The sequence below is a fragment of the Chiloscyllium punctatum genome, chromosome 33 (assembly GCF_047496795.1).
Source record: "Chiloscyllium punctatum isolate Juve2018m chromosome 33, sChiPun1.3, whole genome shotgun sequence".
Classification (NCBI taxonomy): domain Eukaryota; kingdom Metazoa; phylum Chordata; class Chondrichthyes; order Orectolobiformes; family Hemiscylliidae; genus Chiloscyllium; species Chiloscyllium punctatum.
Window position 1 is genome coordinate 54,410,959 of NC_092771.1, and position 22,272 is coordinate 54,433,230.

Consider the following 22,272-nt stretch of genomic DNA (forward strand, 5'->3'; position numbering starts at 1 on the left):
TCACTTCTCTAGCTTCCCACAGAGATCGAGAGTACACCTGATAAGGTCCTGGGGATTTATCCACCTTTAACCATTTCAAGACATCCAGCACCTCCTCCTCTGTAATGTGGACATTTTACAAGATGACATCAACTCTTTCCCAATGCTACTTCTCAAACCATCATTCTATTCGATATCTTCCATGTCCTTCTCTACAGGAAATACTTGTTCAGTTCCTCCCCAATCTCCTGCAGCTCCACGTGCAGGCTGTCTTGATCATTGAGGGGCCCTATTCTCTCCCTAGTAACCCTTTTGTCCTTTTTGGATTTATAAAAACATTTTGGATTCTCCTTAAATCTATTTGCCAAAGCAATCTCATGTCCCCTTTTTGGCCTCCTGATTTCCCTCTATCCCTACACAACACTGCACTCACCCCCTCCCTGACTGATCCCTACCCAACACTGCAATCTCCCCCTCCCTGACTGATCCCAGCCAACACTGCAATCTCCCCCACGACTGATCCCAACCCAACCCTGCAATCTCCCCCTCCCTTACTGATCCCAGCCAACACTGCAATCTCCCCCACGACTGATCCCAACCCAACCCTGCAATCTCCCCCTCCCTTACTGATCCCTACCCAACACTGCAATCTCCCCCTCCCTTACTGATCCCTACCCAACACTGCAATCACCCCCTCCCTGACTGATCCCAACCCAACCCTGCAATCTCCCCCTCCCTTACTGATCCCTACCCAACACTGCAATCTCCCCCTCCCTGACTGATCCTTACCCAGCACTGCAATATCCCCCCCTGACTGATCCTTACCCAGCACTGCAATCAACCCCTCCCAAGGAAAAAAAAATAACTAGAGAGAAAATAGGATCCTTCAAGGACCAAAGTAGACGTGTGTGCAGAATCAGAGGAGTTATTTCCCCTCTGTGTTGACCTTGGAGAAGGACATGAAGGCTTGGGAACTTGGGCAAGTTAGTGATGATCTCTTGGTGTCAGACCATATCACAGGAGAGGATGTGTTGAATGTGTTAGAATGTATGAAGGTGGATAAATCTCCTGGACCTGACCAAACATATCCAACGGCACCTCAAGAGGTGAGGGAAGTTCTTGTGGAGTCCCTGCTGATCTTTTTGCCTCACCGTTAGCCACGGGTGAGGTCCCGGAAGACTGGAGGACAGCATATGTTGCGCCCTTATTCAAGAATGGCTGCAAAGATAAACCTGGGAACTATAGATCAGTAAACCTAACATCCGTGGTAAGTAAGTTACTTGAGAAGATGCTGAGAGATTAGATAGACATGCATTTGGAAATACAACATTTGATTGGGAGTAGTCAGCAAAGCCTTGTGCATGGGAGACCATGCCTCACAAATTTGTCAGCGTTCTTTATTGAAGTGATCAGGAAGTTTGACGAGGGCAGGCCAGTACGTGTAGACTCTACAGATTTCAGGAAGGCCTTTGATAAGGTTCCACATGGTACCTTGCTCTGGAAGGTTAGATCACATGGAATCCAGGGGGCGTTGGCAAGCTGGGTACACAATTGGCTTGATGGTAGGAAGCAGAGGGTAACAGTCAGACTGGAGGCCTGTGATTCGTGGTGTGCCTCAGCGGTCATAGAATCATAGAATCCCTCCTCTGTGGAAACAGGCCCTAAGGCCCAACAAGTCCACTGGCCCTCTGAAGAATATTTCACTCAAACCCATTCACCTACTTTATTACTCTGCATTTACCCCTGACTAATGCAACTTACTTACACATCCATGAACATTCTCGGCAATTGAGCATTGCCAATTTACTTGACCTGCAGATCTTTGGATTGTGGGAGGAAACCGGTGCATCCAGAGGAAATCCACTGGGGAGAATGTACAAACTCAGTTGGTGTGTCATGGTGGCTCAGTGGTTGGCACTGCTGCCTCACAGCGCCAGGTACCCAGGTTCGACCCCAGCCTCGGGTGACTGTGTGGAGTTTGCACATTCTCCCTGTGTCTGTGTGGGTTTCCTTTGGGTGCTCCGGTTTTCTCCCCATTCCAAAGATGCGCAGGTCAGATGAATTGGCCAGGCTAAATTGCCTATATTGCTAGGTGCATTTGTTAAGGGTAAATGTTGGGTAGGGAGAATGGCTCTGGGTGGGTTACTCTTCAGCAGGTCGGTGTGGTTTGTTGGGCCAAATGGTCTGTTTCCATACTGTAGGAAATCTAACCCTAACAGGATCTAACCCCCACAGAGCATCCTGTGAGGTTGGATTTGAACCCAGATCCGCGGTGCTGTGAGGCAGCAGTGCTAACCACTGAGCCATTGTGCCACGCAGCTGGTCAGTGCTAGACCCATGGCTGTTTGTTATCTATATCTATGATTTGGATGAGGATGTTTAAGGCATGATTAGAAAGTTTTCAGATTACACTAAAATAAGTGAGGAAGGTTCTCAGCAATTGCAACAGGACCTTGATCAGCTGGGGAATTGGGCTGAGAAATGGCAAATGGAGTTTAATACAGACAAGGGCGAGATCTTGCATTTTGGAAAGTAACATCAAGACAGGGGTTTCATGGTGAATGGTAGGGCCTGAAGGAGTGTCGTGGAACAGAGGGACCTTGGATTCCAGGAGCACGGCTCTCTGAACTCAGGGAGACAGGGCAGTGAAGGAGGCTTTTGGCACACTGGGCCCTTCACCAGTCAGGGCATGGAATATCGAAGTTGGGAAGGTCTGTTGTAGTTGTGCAGGATGTTGGTGAGGCCGCACTTGGAATATTGTGTTCAGTTTTATCCACCTTGCTATAGGAAGGATGTTATTGTACTAGAAAGAGGACAGAAAAAATTTACAAGGATGTTGCCAGAGCTCAACTAGACAGATAAAGAGAGAGGTTGGACAAGCAAGGACATTTTCTTTCGTGTGTAGGAGACTGAGGGGTATCCTTATAGAGGTGTATAAGATCATGGGAGGCATGGATAGGGTGAATGCACTCAGTCTTTATCCAAGGCTTGGGGAATCAAGGATGAAAGGGCATCAGTTTAAGGAGAAAGGGGAAGATTAAAAGGGAACCTGAGGGACAATGCTTTTACCCAGGGGGTGGTACACATACGGAATGAACTACCAGTGCAAGTGGTCGAGGAGGATACATTTAAGAACAATTAAAATGCACTTGGACAAATACATGGAGAGGAACGTATTGGAAGGATTTGGTTCAAGTGCATGGAAACGGGGTTAGTGTAGATGGACCAGTTTGGGCCAAAGAGCCTGTCTCCATGCTGTAGAACTCTATGACTCTATGAGTATACCCAGGTGTCCCATAATACAGAAGCGACCAAAGCAATAGGATCACGAGCCGGGACAAATGTGAAACAGTCCTGCAGAATTTCACAGGAAGCCAGCCTAGCCTTGCAGTGAAGGGTTCCTGGTACAGGAGCTGTGGTGAGATGCCCATAGAGAACCGGGGAAGGAAGCTGGAAAGCTCACTCCACTGCCGATAGCCTGGAGGACCCCCAGCTGGGATAAGGCAGCTGGGATCCAGTCACCCCAGGGAAAACTACAGGCTGTGACCGAGCTTGGTCTCCGACACAATGAGCAGGACAGAAGGTTGCAGGAACATGGGACTACTCCAGTTCCAATTGGGAAGAGCCCAATCCAGTGAAAGGAGGGTCTCTGGGGATGGGGAGGCAGCCTCAGGTTACATTGACAATCTGGAAGGACAGTGTATGAGCTCCAAGCAGCTGCATGGGTCCTGTACACCTACAACACGGAACAACACACATCAGGCCCTAGTAGGAGGTGCCAGGAGCAAATACAATCCCTAGGGAACTAGGACCCCTCCCAGAATGGGATAATGTGTGCCTTTGGGGTTCTACCTCCCCAGGGAGATACTGACAGGCTCCACACTGACACATCCACACCCGCTCACAGATGGGGACTCCCACTGCCTGTCTCCCAGGTAACTGCACCTTTTGCCCCCAGCCCTGACCCACAGACGGACCCAGATTCCATGAATCCTGTGGTTACCAAGAGTCAAACAGCTGATGGTCTCACTCCATACACAACAGCCGTTCCAGGCACCCAGCTGGTGGGCAGCACCAAAAAGGCCACTCTGTTTGATCCTGTCTCAAACCCAGATACATTTTTGGTTGAGACAGACCGACAGTCTGTCATACACGGACTGGATGCTGACAAACAAATTAAATTAATCACCATGTGACTTTGTCCACCAGGCCATTCAGCCCTCCCTGAGGGACAACAGTGAGGGGGGGGGGCATCCATTATGAAATGAAGGCAGCGGACCTCACTGCTCGAGAGAAGTCCCATCCCGGATTAGTGACAAACAGCGGAAATATTTGTTCCAGGAGAACACCCACACTAACATGTCTCACTGTCAGTTACAGCAGCTCACCAAGGGCTGGGTTAATGACAGCTGTAAGGACACTTTCGGTGGGGCACTGGGCTTGGTGCGAGGGATTCCAGTTATCCCAAGTGACAATGTTAGGATGGGGATCTTTGAAGTCGAAAGTATCGGAATTACATTAAAGAAGGTATTTAGATGGGTTATCATGATTCCATCCCACATGCTGTGGAGATAGAGGGGACATTGAAAAGGACCACACTTACGTAAATGTGAAGGATCAGGCCATACCATGGCATTCCCACCACCTGTCATTAACGAATTCGGCTCCTCTCACATCAAGCTGTGGTCCTAACCACACTCACCTTGATATATCTCGGGATACCGGTGGTTAGGATTGCAGGCTGTAACAGATGGGTACGATCATGGTGATTGTGAGAGGTAATTTCGGTTTGCAACTTTAAGATGTGCCTAGACCACAGACTGATCTATAATAAAAGATAAAACTTTTGCTTCTTTTCTAAAACATTAGACTTTTGCTTTCTTAAAACATTTTGTATACTCAAAAGTAGAATAGTTTAAAATAGTGCATGCAGTTTGTGAGCAGAGTAAAACAAGCAGGCCCTTGATTGATGAAACCATAAACACAGGCAGGGAAGGATGAGTCCTTGACTGATAAAGACTGCAGGACAGGGAAACGACTCGAGAGACATCTGCTACAGATTGATACAGAGACATCTGCTACAGCACAGACAGAGAAGAATAAGTCTTTGACTGATAAGACTACAGGGAGAGAAAAATAACACCTCTAGGGTCTGGAGGCATGAAGGGGAGGGTCTGAAGACATTTGTTGCAGACTTTGTGATAAGGATGCAAGTTGGAGAATAATGATGTTTTTAAGAATGTGAACCTCATGGCTCGTTAAGGGCCAGGAAGGGGAGGGTCTGGAGACATTTGTTGCAGACTTTGTGATAAGGATGCAAGTTGGAGAATAATGATGTTTTTAAGAATGTGAACCTCATGGCTCGTTAAGGGCCAGGAAGGGGAGGGTCTGGAGACATTTGTTGCAGACTTTGTGATAAGGATGTAAGTTGGAGAATAATGATGTTTTTAAGAATGTGAACCTCATGGCTCGTTAGAACCAAGGAGGGGAGGGACTTGTACTGTATATAATGAGAAACTTTGTAAGCCTCAGCGCGCCTTTTACTCAGAAGGCTGCCCATCTCTGCAAACTTGCTAATAAAGCTTTGTTTTCCTGAATTTGTCAAGAGCGATTATTAAGAAGCAATTTTCGTTTCTAACAGTGAATAATGCCTGGACACACCCCCAGGGACTGGAAGGTAGATGGAACTCCCCGGGTGATCACCTTAGTTTCATTCATTTGCAGTGTTTGAGTGTTCATGTCTGGGCCCAGTATTGATTGCCTGTCCGTAGCTGCTCGGGAGCTGCTTTTGGTGATGAGCTGCACATTGAACTGTTGCAGGTGATAGACCCACAATGTCCTTAGGAAGGGAATTCCGGGAGTTTGAGCCAGGAGGTCTCATTCACTTGCATTTATTCTGCTCACCGGATGTTGGCTATGCATCACAATTCTGTATGGATTCTCAGAACGGAATATGTTTTGTCAAAACAGTTTGGAGAGCCACAGTCACTTGGTGGTGAGCACTGTCACCTCACAGTGCCAGAGACCTGGGTTTGATTCCACTCCTGAGCGACTGTCTGTGTGGAGTTTGTACATTCTCCCTCCATCTGTATGGGTTTTCTCCCACTGTTCAATGGTGGGCATTTTTGACAGATTGCCCGTAGTGCCGAGGGATATTCCGGTTAGCTGGAATAGCCATGGGGAATGTACGGTTTCACAGATATCATCAGGGGATAGATCTGAGTTGGATTCTCTTCAGAGGGTCATTGTGGAGTCGATGGGCTGAAGAGCCTGTTTCTGCTCTGTAGGGATTCTATGGTATCACTTATCAGCCATATGACAATCGGTTTGACCAATGTACAAAATGGTTTTCGCTCAAACAGCAGGCTACTCTGACAACAAACATAACCAGCTTTTAAAATTAGGTTTGTAATTCATTGTATAAGCTTCTTTCTATTCAAAAGACTGGGTGGGGGAGGGGGAATGGGTGAAATGTTCCTGCCTCCTTGCTAAAACACAGATAGACAGCTAAGAGATGCTGGGTATATTGGACAAGTTATACTCCCAAATCACAAAAGCCAGACAGCAGCCAGATGGTTATCCCATCAGCATAATGTAAAAGGCAACAGTTCCCCTGGGCAGACATATCCCTAATAACGTCTCCACTAAACAAAGGAGGGCCCAAACAGGAAGGTACCGGGTCCTGCTACACAAAGAAACTAACAGGAACAAGCCATCCAAATGATTAGCAACGCTTCAAACTATTAACTGATTCTCCGAATTGGCCAGAAGTATAGAAAGTTCTGGGAAACCATCCAGAAATGAACAAAACCAGGGATCACCTGCAGACTGATCTCTTGAATTTTCTGGAGGCTTTCTGAGGTGACCAACATGGCAAGGGACCGAGACCAGCTCACCATCCAGAGAGAGGGAGAGAGAGAGGGAGAGAGAGACAAGCTGAAGGAAACCTCAGGAGCATGGGAGAGAGGGAGTGTGAAAAACCATTGAGAGAGAGAGAGCTGGAACCAACTGGAATACTGAGTGTCACCCCTTCAGTCTGTCCATGCTTTAACGCCTGTTTGTCTCAGTCTGACTTCCCCTTCTCTCTTTGTCCTTCTCTCTCCCCGTCTGTCTCTTTCTCTCAATCTGCCTTTCTCTCACACCCTCCCTCTCACTGTCTGTCTCTGCCCCATCTTTCTCTCATCCCCCTTCTCCATCCCCACTCACTCTACCTCTCTCTCTTTTTCTCACCCTCCCTTTCTCTTTTTCTTTATTTCAGACCTGAAAGTGCTCACCCAATTTTGACCCCGCTAAAAACATTTGCCCCTCATTTTTTACTCTCCTCCCAAATTTATTCCCTTCCCCAAATACCTTCCCTCCCAAATACCTACCTTACCAACTGTGCCCCCCTCAAATATTTTGCTGCCCCCAACATTGCTGTGAGCCCCCCTCCCCGGGGCAGAGGGAGTTGAGTGGAAAAGTGTGGAGCTGGAAAATCCCAGCAGGTCAGGCCTGACCCATCGACTCTCCTGGCTGACCTGCTGTGCTTCCCCAGCTCCACACTTTGTAACTCTGACTCTCCAGCATCTGCAGTCCTCACTTTCTCACACAGGTAAATGAGTCTGGGTTGACTGACTCGCCTGAGACGATTTTAATGTACAGCAAGATCCCAGTCCGAGAATTACAGAAGGTTTACATCACAGATGGAGTCCTTTCTGCCCATCATCCCCCCTCACCCATTAAATGATCCTGGACCGGTTCAGGATCCTCAGGATTGGCCCCTGAATGGCCTCATTGACTATCCTTCCTGTGGAGACCTCTTCACAACCCTGTCTCAGATTTTGCATCACATGTTATCCCTCCCTCCATCTCTCTCTGACAACAGCCCCTCCTTTCTCCAGCAACCCCAAAACTCCATCAAACCCTCCCCCTGTCTCTGGCTGTCCCACTCTCTCCTTGTCTCCCAGTCTCCCCCTTTCCCATGCAGACTCACAGCCCCTGGGCTGGAGGACATAGTGCAGAGACTAACTCACCTTTTGACTGACTGCAGTAATGCACAACAAGATCCCACTCTGAAACCATCGCCAAGTACACACACTGTCCTTCTCCCCCCATATATGCCCTTCTCACTCTCTCTCTCTCTCCCTGTCTCTCTCACTCTGTCCTTTTCTCACTCCCCGTCCCTGACTCTCACTGCCCATTTCTCTCTCTCCACTTTCTCCATCTCCACTCTCTCCATGTCTCTCTCTCTTTTTTTCACTCTCCCTTTCTCTTTCTCTTTTTCTCTATTTCAGACTCACTCAGAAAAGTACTTCATGTTCCACCCCACAGTGGGGGTAAAACCTGGGAGAGACCAGGCACTGAGGCAAGCTCTTCCCAATGCCCCTTCCCCCAGTCACTGGGACAGAGCAGAGGGGTCCAGGGAGAAAGAGGGAGAGCAATCACACGAGAGAAAGAGAGATGGATGGACAGACAGTGAGAGGGAGGGAGAGAACAAGAGAAAGACAGGCAGGCGGGGTGGGGGGGGGGGGTAGAGGAAGTGAGAAGAACTGAGAGAGAGCAGACAGAGACAGAGAGAGAGAGAGAGAGTGAAACTCCAGGAAGAGAAATACAATGTCAGACAGATACAAGGAGAAAATGGGAGGAGAAAGACAGGGAGAGTTCAGGCAGACAGCAAGACAGAAATCCCAGGGAGAGATATAGGACAGAGAGAGAGAGGAGTTACAACAGCAGAGAGATAGAGCTGAGAGAGTGGGGTGGTAGTGGGGGCTATGATGTTGCTAGAGTGATGTACAGACAGGAATAGCAAGATCCCACAGAGTTGAGAGACAGATGCAGAGAGAGATGAGCAAGGTGTTAGTTTTGTGAAAGACTGAATGATTAAGCATTCCTGAAAAACCAGGTGAGGTGACAAAGGGGGAAGGGAATCTACTGGGAAATGTAAACAGGACAGAGATGTGAAGGATGTTGAAAGATAGGGATTGAAGGAAAGATGTGGGAGAGAGAACTGGGAAAAACAAAAACAGACATGAGAGCTGCAGAGAGAGAGGGAAGGAGTGAAATCTGTGGGATCAGATCCCTCTCTAGCATTATGCTCCTTTGTCTCTCCCCGTTCCCACAGACGGCCTGAATCCCACAATTTGTGTGTGTGTGTGTGTGTGTGTGTGTGTGTGTGTGTGTGTGTATGTGTGTGTGTGTGTGTGTGTGTGCTCTCGTCTGATAATTCCTTATCGCAGAATAATTTGATTCTCTGTCTCTGTACTGTCCAGGTTTCAGCTCCCAAATCAATACTAAATCATTCACGATTCTATTGAATAGTAGAGCAGGCTCGAGGGGCAGAATGGTCTCCTCCTGTTCCTATTTCAGATGGTCTTATGTCCTTAACACTACCTCCCAGCTCTTGGTCCCCACACTGGAGGTTATGACTCCACAAGGCCCTGATCTGTAGAGGGCTGCACTCTTCCGTGAGTCTCGGAGGGAACCAGTCTGATTTGGATTGGAGTTCCAGCCTCTCAGTGAGAAGTGAAATCTCCTCGAGGTTCCCCTCAGTCTCTCACTGTAAGGTGGAGCAGGCCAGTCTCGGGGAAGCAAACAGCAGGCCAGGTCTGCCCTGTCCTCCAGCTCCATTTCAGAAGGCCACATGGAAGGGGCTTGGTTCCTTCATCAGCTTCCCGTGCTCTCCCTTCTGGGTTAGGGTGGGGGCCGAATGGCCTTGCTTCTGGCTCCTATTGAGGTGCAGGCTGGCAATGATTGGGTTATACACGGCATGCCCCTGGAGTGAGGTTGGTTAGCTCAGTTGGCTGGTCAGTTAGCTTACCACACTAGCTAAAGTTACTCTGAAGGACTCTCCTTCACAACCTCTCCCCTCAGTTGGGCCATAGTGACCCTCTGATTAAATCCCCACCAGACCCCACTCTGTAATGAGGAGCTGTCCCATGCTCTGGTAAGACTACGGTGACATTACATTGGTTTGTACCTGGAGCACTGTGTGCAGGACTAGTCACTGCATTACCAGAGGGATGTTAGTGTGTGGGGAAGGTTTACTGGATGAATCCCCACTGGAATGAACAGCACTCTCCCCCAGTTAAGCCACCCTGACAGGTTTTGTGTCATTGGAGACACAAGGACCAATTCACCTGAAACAGCAGCTGGATTTTATATTCATGGGCACCTGATAAGATTGGCTAGTTTACACACACACACACACACACACACACACACACTCTCTCTCTCTCTCTCTCTCTCTCTCTCTCTCTCTCTCTCTCTCTCTCTCTCTCGCACAGGCACTCACTCTCTCAAACATACACACACTCTCACTCCCCCAAAAACACATGCACACACACTCTCTCACAAACACACACTCAGACAGACACGTACAAAAACACATAATCCCTCTCTCTCACACACAGACACACAGAGATACACACACATGCACTCTCTCACACACACGGACAGACACTCGCTATCTGTGTCTCTCTCTCACAGAGATAAGCACACAAAACCACGGTTACTGTACAAACGTGGAGGGTACAAACGTGGAGGAAGGTTCAATGGAGAGATCACTTTCCAAGGACTGAACCCTGATCTCGCATGATTACTGCTCTAGGGAGACAGACAGCAACTGAAAATGACTTGTTGGATCTTCCTGTGCACCGCATCTTGCATCGATAGCATTGGTCTGTTTGGGTGCCTGCTTTTCTAGAGAGTCGCCAAGCATCAAGTGACCATACATTGACAATAGTTTTTTTTCCCCTATCCATGTTTAAGGCACCTGGTGATGTTATTTTTCACTTATTGTTTAAAAAGATCTGAATCTTTTAAAATGGACGTGGCCTCCATCACAAACCATTTCCACAAGCCACGCTGACCATCCCTAATCAATCATTGCCTTTCCAAATGCATGTAAATTGTCTCTCAGAATGCCCTCCAACAGCTTACCCACCACTGCCATCAGGCTCACAGCTCCATAGTTCAATGGCTGTTCCTTGGAGCCTTACTTCAATAATGGCCCATCATTAACCACCCTCCAGTCTTCAGGCACCTCACACGTTGCCACTGATCGGTCCATCTGACAAGGCCATCTCCATCCTTCTGTAATCTAAGGCTATCATCCTCAGTATTTATCACCCCACCAATCTTCATATCATTCATGGACCCAATGATTAACCCTCCACCATTCAAATCTAAATCTTTTCTATCAACCACATCAGTAAGACCCCAACAGTGAGACATGAACAGACAGAGATTTCTAATTGGGCCATCACTGTCTGCTTCCTGCCACTCAGCATTCTGCGCCAAATTCCTTGGATCTTGAGTTTTTATGTTCACTATCAGTTTCCAGTATGGATCCTGATAAAAGCCTTACTGACCTCCAAGCAGGCCACAGGAAAGTATTGCCCTTATTTACACACGGGGTCACCTCCTTAAAAAGTGCAATCCCATTGGTCAGACCTGACCCCTCCTTAACACAACCATTCTGACTGGTCTTCATGAACTCCAGTCTCTTTAAATGCTGATTAATTCTCTCTCCCAAAATTGCTTCCAACAGACGTCCCACCCACGATATTAGCCTGACTGGCCTGTAGCTGCCTGATATATCTCATGCTCCTTCTTGAATAACAGTACCACCTGGTCAGTCCGACGACACCTCTCCTGTGGCCAGAGGGGATTTGAAAATGTTTGCAAGTGTACCTGCTCCTTCCTCCATCACCTCATTCGGTAAACTGAGATACATTTCCACCGTCTTTGGAGATTTATTGGGTTGGAAGAAGGCCAGACCACTCAGAACCATCTCTCTCTATATATATGCTAATTCATTTAATTGTATCAAGGAGCATCTTCACAATTTCATATCAACCCTGTCCCAATGAGCATTGACAAAATGAATCCATTCACTGTAGCCTCTGGGTCCATGCACAAATTCTCACTGTGTTCCACAACTTACTCTTTCTGTCATTATCAATTCACCCTTAGTGTCACTGTAAGGTACTTTCAGATTTTTATTTCCTCTCTTAGCACTCCTCTCTCCCAGGCAATTCGCCTGCGATACGATTTGGAGGAGTGTGGATTAGCATTGGGAAGCTCAGAAATAAGGAACACCCGACTGTGCTGAGTGTGGGGCAGTGGGATTCATTTGGGATGAGCACATGGAAGCTGAGGAATAAACCTCAGTCCTGCAGCATGAAAATATACAATTGAGCTGGCAGGTCAGTCACACGAAACGAAAACTTGATCCCTGGGAACAGAGGGTGGTAACCAAATGAAGGCGGTCTGTTTGAACACAGCCTCTGGAATCTGAACGTGGGAATCATTGCTGAGCAGGGTTTGTAGGAAGCAGAGGCAGAAATATACTGAACAATTTCAGATATTCCTCTTAGACCACAAGACATGGGAGCAGAAATTAGGCCATTCAGCCCATCTGATAGTGTGGCACTCACTCAGTCCTGCCTCTCTTACAATGCAGGTATCCCCCAGACTGATGGGCTGACAGTGCAGCACTCCCTCAGTCATGATCCTCTGACAGTGCAGCACTCCCTTAATACTGACTCTCTGACACTGCAGCACTCCCTTAATACTGACTCTCTGACAGTGCAGCACTCCCTCAGTACTGACTCTTTGACACTGCAGCACTCCCTCAGTACTGACCCTCTGACAGTGCAGCACTCCCTCAGTACTGACTCTCTGACACTGCAGCACTCCCTCAGTGCTGTCTCTCTGACAGTGCAGCACTCCCTCAGTACTGACCATCTCACAGTGCAGCACTTCCTCAGTACTGACCCTCTGACAGTGCAGCACTCCCTCAGTACTGACCCTCTGACAGTGCAGCACTCCCTCAGTACTGACCATCTCACAGTGCAGCACTTCCTCAGTACTGACCTTCTCACAGTGCAGCACTGCCCCCAGATTGACCATCTGACATTGCAGCAATCCCCCATTACTGACCCCCCTGATAGCGCAGCACTCCCTCAGTAGTATCCTCTGACAGTGCAGCATTTCCACAGTACTGACCTTCCGACAGTATGGCACACCTGCAGTGCTGACTCTCTGACAGTGCAGCCCTCCCTCAGAACTGACCTTCTGACAGTGCAGCACTGCCTCAGTACTGACCCCCTGACAGTGCATATCTCCTACAGCACAGTCCCTCCGACAATGCAGCTCTCAACAGTACAGACCCTCCGACATTGCAGCACTCCCTCAGTACTGACCCTCTGACAGTGCAGCACTCCCTCAGTACTGATCCTCTGACAGTGCAGCACTCCCTCAGTACTGGCCCTCTGACAGTGCAGCACTCCCTCAGTAATGACCCTCTGACAGTGCAGCACTCCCTCAGTACTGATCCTCTGACAGTGCAGCACTCCCTCAGTACTGACCCACTGACAATGAAGCACTCCCTCCGTACTGACCCTCTGACATTGCAGCACTACCTCAGTCCTGACCCTCTGACAGTGCGGCCCTCCCTCAGAACTGACCCTCCGACAGTGCGGCACTCCCGCAATACTGAGCCTCTGACAGTGCAGCGCTCCCTCAGTACTGATACTCTGACAGTGTAGCACTCCCTCAGTACTGACCCTCTGACAGTGCAGCACTCCCTCAGTACTGACCCTCTGACAGTGCAGCACTCCCTCAGTACTGACCCTCTGACAGTGCAGCACTCCCTCCGTACTGACCCTCTGACAGTGCAGCACTCCCTCAGTACTGACCCTCTGACAGTGCAGCACTCCCTCAGTACTGACCCTCTGACAGTGCAGCACTCCCTCAGTACAGACCCTCCGACATTGCAGCACTCCCTCAGTAATGACCCTCTGACAGTGCAGCACTCCCTCAGTACTGATACTCTGACAGTGCAGCACTCCCTCAGTACTGACCCTCTGACAATGAAGCACTCCCTCCGTACTGACCCTCTGACATTGTAACACTACCTCAGTCCTGACCCTCTGACAGTGCGGCCCTCCCTCAGAACTGACCCTCCGACAGTGCGGCACTCCCGCAATACTGAGCCTCTGACAGTGCAGCGCTCCCTCAGTACTGATACTCTGACAGTGCAGCGCTCCCTCAGTACTGATACTCTGACAGTGCAGCACTCCCTCAGTACTGACCCTCTGACAGTGCAGCAATCCCTCAGTACTGACCCTCTGACAGTGCAGCACTCCCTCAGAAATGACCCTCTGACAGTGCAGCGCTCCCTCAGTACTGACCCTCTGACAGTGTGGCACTCCCTCAGTTCTGACCCTCTGACAGTGTGGCACTCCCTCCGTACTGACCCTCTGGCAGTGCAACTCTCCCTCAGTACTGACTCTCTGACACTGCAGCACTCCCTCAGTACTGGCCCTCTGACAGTGCAGCACTCCCTCAGTACTGACCCTCTGACAGTGCAGCACTCCCTCAGTACTGGCCCTCTGACAGTGCAGCACTCCCTCAGTACTGATCCTCTGACAGTGCAGCACTCCCTCAGTACTGACCCTCTGACAGTGCAGCACTCCCTCAGTACTGACCCTCTGACACTGCAGCACTCCCTCAGTACTGGCCCTCTGACAGTGCAGCACTCCCTCAGTACTGATCCTCTGACAGTGCAGCACTCCCTCAGTACTGACCCTCTGACAGTGCAGCACTCCCTCAGTACTGGCCCTCTGACAGTGCAGCACTCCCTCAGTACTGACCCTCTGACAGTGCAGCACTCCCTCAGTACTGGCCCTCTGACAGTGCAGCACTTCCTCAGTACTGACCCTCTGACAGTGCAGCACTCCCTCAGTACTGACTCTCTGACACTGCAGCTCTCCCACAGTGCTGTCTCTCTGACACTGCAGCACTCCCTCAGTACTGACCCTCTGACTGTGCAGCACTCCCTCAGTACTGACTCTCTGACACTGCAGCACTCCCTCAGTACTGACCTTCTCACAGTGCAGCACTGCCCCCAGATTGACCCTCTGACATTGCAGCAATCCCCCATTACTGACCCCCCCTGATAGCGCAGCACTCCCTCAGTCGTATCCTCTGACAGTGCAGCATTTCCACAGTACTGACCTTCCGACAGTATGGCACACCTGCAGTGCTGACTCTCTGACAGTGCAGCCCTCCCTCAGAACTGACCTTCTGACAGTGCAGCACTGCCTCAGTACTGACCCTCTGACAGTGCAGCACTCCCTCCGTACTGACCCTCTGACATTGCAGCACTCCCTCAGTCCTGACCCTCTGACAGTGCAGCACTCCCTCAGTACTGACCCTCTGACAGTGCAGCACTACCTCAGTACTGACACTCTGACAGTGAAGCATTCCCTCAGTACTGACCCTCTGACAGTGCAGCACTCCCTCAGAAATGACCCTCTGACAGTGCAGCGCTCCCTCAGTTCTGACCCTCTGACAGTGTGGCACTCCCTCAGTACTGACCCTCTGACAGTGTGACTCTCCCTCAATACTGTTCCTATGACACTGCAGCATTCCCTCTGTACTGACCCTCTGACAGTGAGGCATTGCATGTATACTGACCCTCCCACAGTGTGGGCACCTTCATACTGACTTTCAGACAATGCGGCACATTCTCTGATCATTCAGTACTCCCTCAGAACTGACCCTCTGACACTGCAACAGCCCCTTGGCCCTGCGCCCCTGACGGTGCAGCACTCCCTCAGTACTGACCCTCTGACAGTGCAGCACACCTTCAGCACTGCTCCTTTGACACTGCAGCACACCCTCAGAAATGACGCCCTGACACAACAGCATTCCCTCAGTACTGACACTCTGACACTGCAGCACTCTCTTTGCACTGACATTTCTACAATGTGGCATTCCCTCAGTACTGACCCTCCGACAATGCAGCCCTACCTCAATACCGATGCGCTTACAGTGCAGCACTCCCTCGATACCGACCCTCCGATAACGTGGCATTTTTTTAGTACTGACTCTCCGACAGAGCAGAACTCCCTCAGTACTGACCCTTTGGCAGTGCAGCTCTCCCTCAGTACTGACCCTCTGAAACAACACTCCCTCAGAACTGACACACTGACCGTGTAGCGCTCCCTCAGTAATGACCCTTTGAGTGTGCATCACTCTCTCAGTACTGACCCTCTGGCAATGCAGAAATCACTCAGTACTGACTGTCCGACACATAGTGTGGTGCTCCCTCAGTACTGACCCCCTCACAGTGCGGTGATCCCTCAGTACTGATCCTCTCACAGCGCAGTGATCCCTCAGTACTAATCCCCTCAGAGTGTGGTGCTCCCTCAGTACTGACCCCCTCACATCGCGCTGATCCCTCAGTACTAATCCCCTCAGAGTGTGGTGCTCCCTCAGTATTGACCCCCTCACAGCGCGGTGGTCCCTCAGTACTAATCCCGTCAGAGTGAGGTGCTCCCTCAGTACTGACCCCCTCACATCGCGGTGATCCCTCAGTACTGACCCCCTCGCAGTGCGGTGATCCCTCAGTACTGACCCCCTCACAGCGCGGTGATCCCTCAGTACTGACCCCCTCACAGCGCGGTGATCCCTCAGTACTAATCCCCCTCCGAGTGCAGCGCTCCCTCAGTAGTAACCCTCCCACAGTGCGACACTCTGACAGCATGGTCATCCATTAGTACTGACCGTCAGAGAGTGCGCACTTCATCATTACTGACCCTCTCACTGAACAGCAATCCCTCCGTCCTGACTCACTGACAATGCAGCACTCCCTCCATACTTACCCTCTGACAATGCAGCACTACCTCCACACTGATCCTCTGTCAATACAGCACTCCCTCCACACTGACCCTCTGACAATGCTGCACTCCCTCCACACTGATCCTCTGATAATGCTGCACTCCCTCCACACTGATCCTCTGACAATGCTGCACTCCCTCCACACTGACCCTCTGACAATGCAGCACTCCCTCCACACTGATCCTCTGATAATGCTGCACTCCCTCCACACTGACCCTCTGACAATGCTGCACTCCCTCCACACTGATCCTCTGACAATGCTGCACTCCCTCCACACTGATCCTCTGATAATGCTGCACTGCCTCCACACTGACCCTCTGACAATGCTGCACTCCCTCCACACTGACCCTCTGACAATGCTGCACTCCCTGCACACTGACCCTCTGACAATGCTGCACTCCCTCCATACTGATCCTCTGTCAATACAGCACTCCCTCCACACTGATCCTCTGACAATGCTGCACTCCCTCCACACTGACCCTCTGACAATGCAGCACTCCCTCCACACTGACCCTCTGACAATGCAGCACTCCCTCCACACTGATCCTCTGACAATGCTGCACTCCCTCCACACTGATCCTCTGTCAATACAGCCCTCCTTTCACACTGACCCTCTGACAATGCTGCACTCCCTCCACACTGATCCTCTGTCAATACAGCACTCCCTCCACACTGACCCTCTGACAATGCTGCACTCCCTCCACACTGATCCTCTGACAATGCTGCACTCCCTCCACACTGATCCTCTGATAGTGATGCACTCACTCAGTACTGACTCTCTGACAGTGTGGAAGTTGCCCTATACTGACCCTCCGACAGTGTGGCCCAATCTCAGGACAAAACCTCTGACAGTACAGCACTCCATCATAACTGATACTCTGACAGTACAGCACTGCCTCAGTACTGACTCATTGACAGTGTCGCACTCCCTCAGTACTGACTCATTGATAGTGAAGCACTCCCTCAGTACTGACCCTCAGGCTCGGTCCTGCTCCTCTGACAGTCCAGCAGTGCCTCAGTACTGACCCTCTGACAGTGTAGCACTCTCTCTGTACTGACCCTCTGACAGCGGAGCACTCTCTCTGTACTGACCTTCTGACAGTATGGTGCTCCCTCAGTACTGACCCTCTGTAATTTTTGACCCACCCTGAGCTTCTTCATTACGCTGATTTCAACAGAGGTAAAGAAACAGAGTTAGTGACCATCCACCATCACCCTGTTATAAAACTTATTTTCAAATGTGGCTTGTATGTGATTCCCACAGCCTCTAATAGTTGCCTGGAAGGTGGGGGTGAGCTGTACTCTCCTGCTGCAGTCCTTGGGTGTCCCACAGTGATGTTAGGGAGGGGGCTCCAGGAGTTTGACCTGAACCATGTAAAGAGCTCTCTTACTGGAGTGTCCTTTTTAAAGTTGGGAAGTTAATATAGACCAGGAGGACCCGAGAGCTGCTGTCTTGTCAGGGAGAGAGGCTGGTGGGTCACACACCTCAGATGAGAGGCGAGGTTGAGAAGCTGGGGCCTTCATGGTAATTTCAGACATCATAGAGATTGAACCAACAATGTTGGCATCACGAACCTGTTAGCTGTGGTAACAGACCCCCCTTTGTAGCAGAGGGATTCAATCCCTTTAATAGAGCAAGCTGGAGAATTCAACACTAAAATCAATCTGTACGGACGCACTAGAGACCTGAAACATCAATACAGAGATTGCTGAAGAAGCTCAGCATGTCCAGCAGCATCTCTGAAGGGAGAGGGAGAAAGAGACAGAGAGAGAGTTCACCTTTCAATCCAGTGATTTCTGCGGGAAAGTTCCTTCAGAACAGACCATTTTGAGGAAGAGTCACTTGGGATGCGAATTGTTCCTCTCTCTCTTCACCGTTGCTCCCTGCTGAATTGTGCTGAATTTCCTCACCATCTGTTGACTTGAGAACTTCACCTGATCCAAGCGTCACTGAGTAATTCAGTCTGTGTTCAATGCCCTGAGGCTGCTTCTGCTGAAAGTTGACAAACAGGTTTAAGGCTGTGTAAGGTATTGTATTCGGAGGGCGGGCTACATGGGAGAACAGATACAGAACAAAGGCACACGGAAATGTTAGGTCTGAGCTGTTCCTTCTGAACTAATATCACAAAGTTACATTGATCAGGATCTTTGTGAAGTGCCTTTGTCAAGTGACCCTTCCTCAAAACCCTGAGATTGGGCCACACTGTCAGAGGGTCAGTATAGGGCCACTTCCACACTGTCAGAGAGTCAGTACTGAGTGAGTGCTGCACTGTCAGAGGGGTCAGTACTGAGGGAGTGCTGCACTGTCAGAGAGTCAGTACTGAGGGAGCACCACACTGTCAGAGGGTCAGTACTGAGGGAGTGCTGCACTGTCAGAGAGTCAGTACTGAGGGAGCACCACACTGTCAGAGGGTCAGTACTGATGGAGCGCTGCACTGTCAGAGGGTCAGTACTGAGGGAGTGCTGCACTGTCAGAGAGTCAGTACTGAGTGAGCACCACACTGTCAGAGGGTCAGTCCAGACGGCAAGCCTCCCTATCAGAGGATCTGCACTGAGAGAGCACTGCACCATCAGAGGGTCAGTACTGAGGGAGTGCCTCATTGTCTGAGGGTCAGTACTGAGGGAGCACTGCACTGTCAGAGGGTTAGTACAGAGAGAGTGCTGCACTGTCAGAGGGTTAGTACAGAGAGAGTGCTGCACTGTCAGAGGGTTAGTACAGAGAGAGTGCTACACTGTCAGATAGAGAGTACCCTGAGGCACTGCTGGACTGTCAGAGGTGCAGGACCGAGGCAGAGGGTCAGTACTGAGAGAGTACTACACTGTCAATGAGTCAGTACTGAGGGAGTACTACACTGTCAATGGGTCAGTGCTGAGGGAGTACTACACTGTCAATGGGTCAGTACTGAGGGAGTACTACACTGTCAATGGGTCAGTACTGAGGGAGTGCTACACTGTCAATGGGTCAGTGCTGAGGGAGTACTACACTGTCAATGGGTCAGTGCTGAGGGAGTACTTCACTGTCAATGAGTCAGTACTGAGGGAGTGCTACACTGTCAATGGGTCAGTACTGAGGGACTGCTACATTGTCAATGGGTCAGTACTGAGAGAGTACTACACTGTCAATTAGTCAGTACTGAGGGAGTCCTACACTGTCAATGGGTCAGTGCTGAGGGAGTGCAGTACTGTCAGAGGTTTTGGCCTGAGATTGGGCCACACTGTCAGAGGGTCTGTATAGGGCCACTTCCACACTGTCAGAGGGTCAGTACTGAGGGAGTGCTGCACTGTCAGAGGGTCAGTACTGAGGAAGTGCTACACTGTCAGAGGGTCAGTGTGGAGGGAGTGCAGCATTGTCAGAGGGTCAGTGTGGAGGGAGTGCAGCATTGTCAGAGGATCAGTGTGGAGGGAGTGCAGAATTATCAGAGGATCAGTGTGGAGGGAGTGCAGCATTATCAGAGGGTCAGTGTGGAGGGAGTGCAGCATTGTCAGAGGATCAGTGTGGAGGGAGTGCAGCATTGTCAGAGGATCAGTGTGGAGGGAGTGCAGCATTGTCAGAGGGTCAGTGTGGAGGGAGTGCAGCATTATCAGAGGGTCAGTGTGGGGGGAGTGCAGCATTGTCAGAGGATCAGTGTGGAGGGAGTGCAGCATTGTCAGAGGGTCAGTGTGGAGGGAGTGCAGCATTGTCAGAGGATCAGTGTGGAGAGAGTGCAGCATTGTCAGAGGGTCAGTGTGGGGGGAGTGCAGCATTGTCAGAGGATCAGTGTGGAGGGAGTGCAGCATTGTCAGAGGATCAGTGTGGAGGGAGTGCAGCATTGTCAGAGGGTCAGTGTGGAGCGAGTGCAGCATTATCAGAGGGTCAGTGTGGAGGGAGTGCAGCATTGTCAGAGGATCAGTGTGGAGGGAGTGCAGCATTGTCAGAGGGTCAGTGTGGAGGGAGTGCAGCATTGTCAGAGGATCAGTGTGGAGGGAGTGCAGCATTGTCAGAGGGTCAGTGTGGGGGGAGTGCAGCAGTGTCAGAGGTTCAGTATGGAGGGGGTGCAGCATTGTCAGAGGATCACTGTGGAGGGAGTGCAGCATTGTCAGAGGGTCAGTGTGGAGGGAGTGCAGCATTGTCAGAGGATCAGTATGGAGGGAGTGCAGCATTGTCAAAGGGTCAGTGTGGAGGGAGTGCAGCATTGTCAGAGGTTCAGTGTGGAGGGAGTGCAGCATTGTCAGAGGGTCAGTGTGGGGGGAGTGCAGCAGTGTCAGAGGTTCAGTATGGAGGGGGTGCAGCATTGTCAGAGGATCAGTGTGGAGGGAGTGCAGCATTGTCAGAGGGTCAGTGTGGCGGGAGTGCAGCATTATCAGAGGGTCAGTGTGGAGGGAGTGCAGCATTATCAGAGGGTCAGTGTGGAGGGAGTGCAGCATTGTCAGAGGGTCAGTGTGGAGGGAGTGCAGCATTGTCACAGGATCAGTGTGGAGGGAGTGCAGCATTGTGAGAGGGTCAGTGTGGAGGGAGTGCAGCATTGTCAGTGAGTCAGGATGGAGGGATTGCTGTGCAGTGAGAGATTCAGTAATGATGAAGTGCGCACTCTCTGACGGTCAGTACTAATGGATGGCCATGCTGTCAGAGTGTCGCACTGTGAGAGGGTTACTACTGAGGGAGCGCTGCACTGTGAAAGGGTTAGAACTGAGGGAGCACTGCACTCTGAGGGGATTTGTACTGAGGGATCATCGCGATGTGAGGGGGTCAGTACTGAGGGAGCACCACACTCTGAGGGGATTAGTACTGAGGGATCACCGCGATGTGAGGGGGTCAGTACTGAGGGATCACCGCGATGTGAGGGGGTCAGTACTGAGGGATCACCGCGCTGTGAGGGGGTCAGTACTGAGGGATCACCGCGCTGTGAGGGGGTCAGTACTGAGGGATCACCGCGATGTGAGGGGGTCAGTACTGAGGGAGCACCACACTCTGAGGGGATTAATACTGAGCGATCACCGCGATGTGAGGGGGTCAGTACTGAGGGATCACCGCACTGTGAGGGGGTCAGTACTGAGGGATCACCGCACTGTGAGGGGGTCAGTACTGAGGGATCACCGCACTCTGAGGGGATTAGTACTGAGGGATCACCGCACTGTGAGGGGGTCAGTACTGAGGGAGCACCACTCTCTGAGGGGATTAGTACTAAGGGATCACCGCGCTGTGAGGGGGTCAGTACTGAGGGAGCACCACACTCTGAGGGGATTAGTACTGAGAGATCACCGCGATGTGAGGGGGTCAGTACTGAGGGAGCACCACACTCTGAGGGGATTAGTACTGAGCGATCACCGCGCTGTGAGGGGGTCAGTACTGAGGGAGCACCACACTCTGAGGGGATTAGTCCTGAGGGATCACCGCGCTGTGAGGGGGTCAGTTCTGAGGGATCACCGCGATGTGAGGGGGTCAGTACTGAGGTATCACCGCACTGTGAGGGGGTCAGTACTGAGGGATCACCGCACTGTGAGGGGGTCAGTACTGAGGGATCACCGCGCTGTGAGGGGGTCAGTACTGAGGGAGCACCACACTCTGAGGGGATTAGTACTGAGGGATCACCGCGCTGTGAGGGGGTCAGTACTGAGGGATCACCGCGATGTGAGGGGGTCAGTACT

The 22,272-nt window shown here is 50.8% G+C and overlaps 1 long non-coding RNA gene across 2 annotated transcripts in view; it reads right to left on the bottom strand.

Annotated features, from left to right (window-relative positions):
* The window catches only part of LOC140458548 (uncharacterized), a 90,968-nt gene extending 72,401 nt beyond the window's left edge, over nt 1-18,567 (bottom strand). Inside the window, exon 1 of one of the 2 annotated variants that reach the window (XR_011953516.1) lies at nt 18,427-18,567. This is a non-coding gene — a long non-coding RNA (uncharacterized lncRNA). The remainder of the gene's footprint in view (nt 1-18,426) is intronic. The other variant, XR_011953517.1, reaches the window with a different exon arrangement.
* Nucleotides 18,568-22,272: the final 3,705 nt, after the last annotated feature.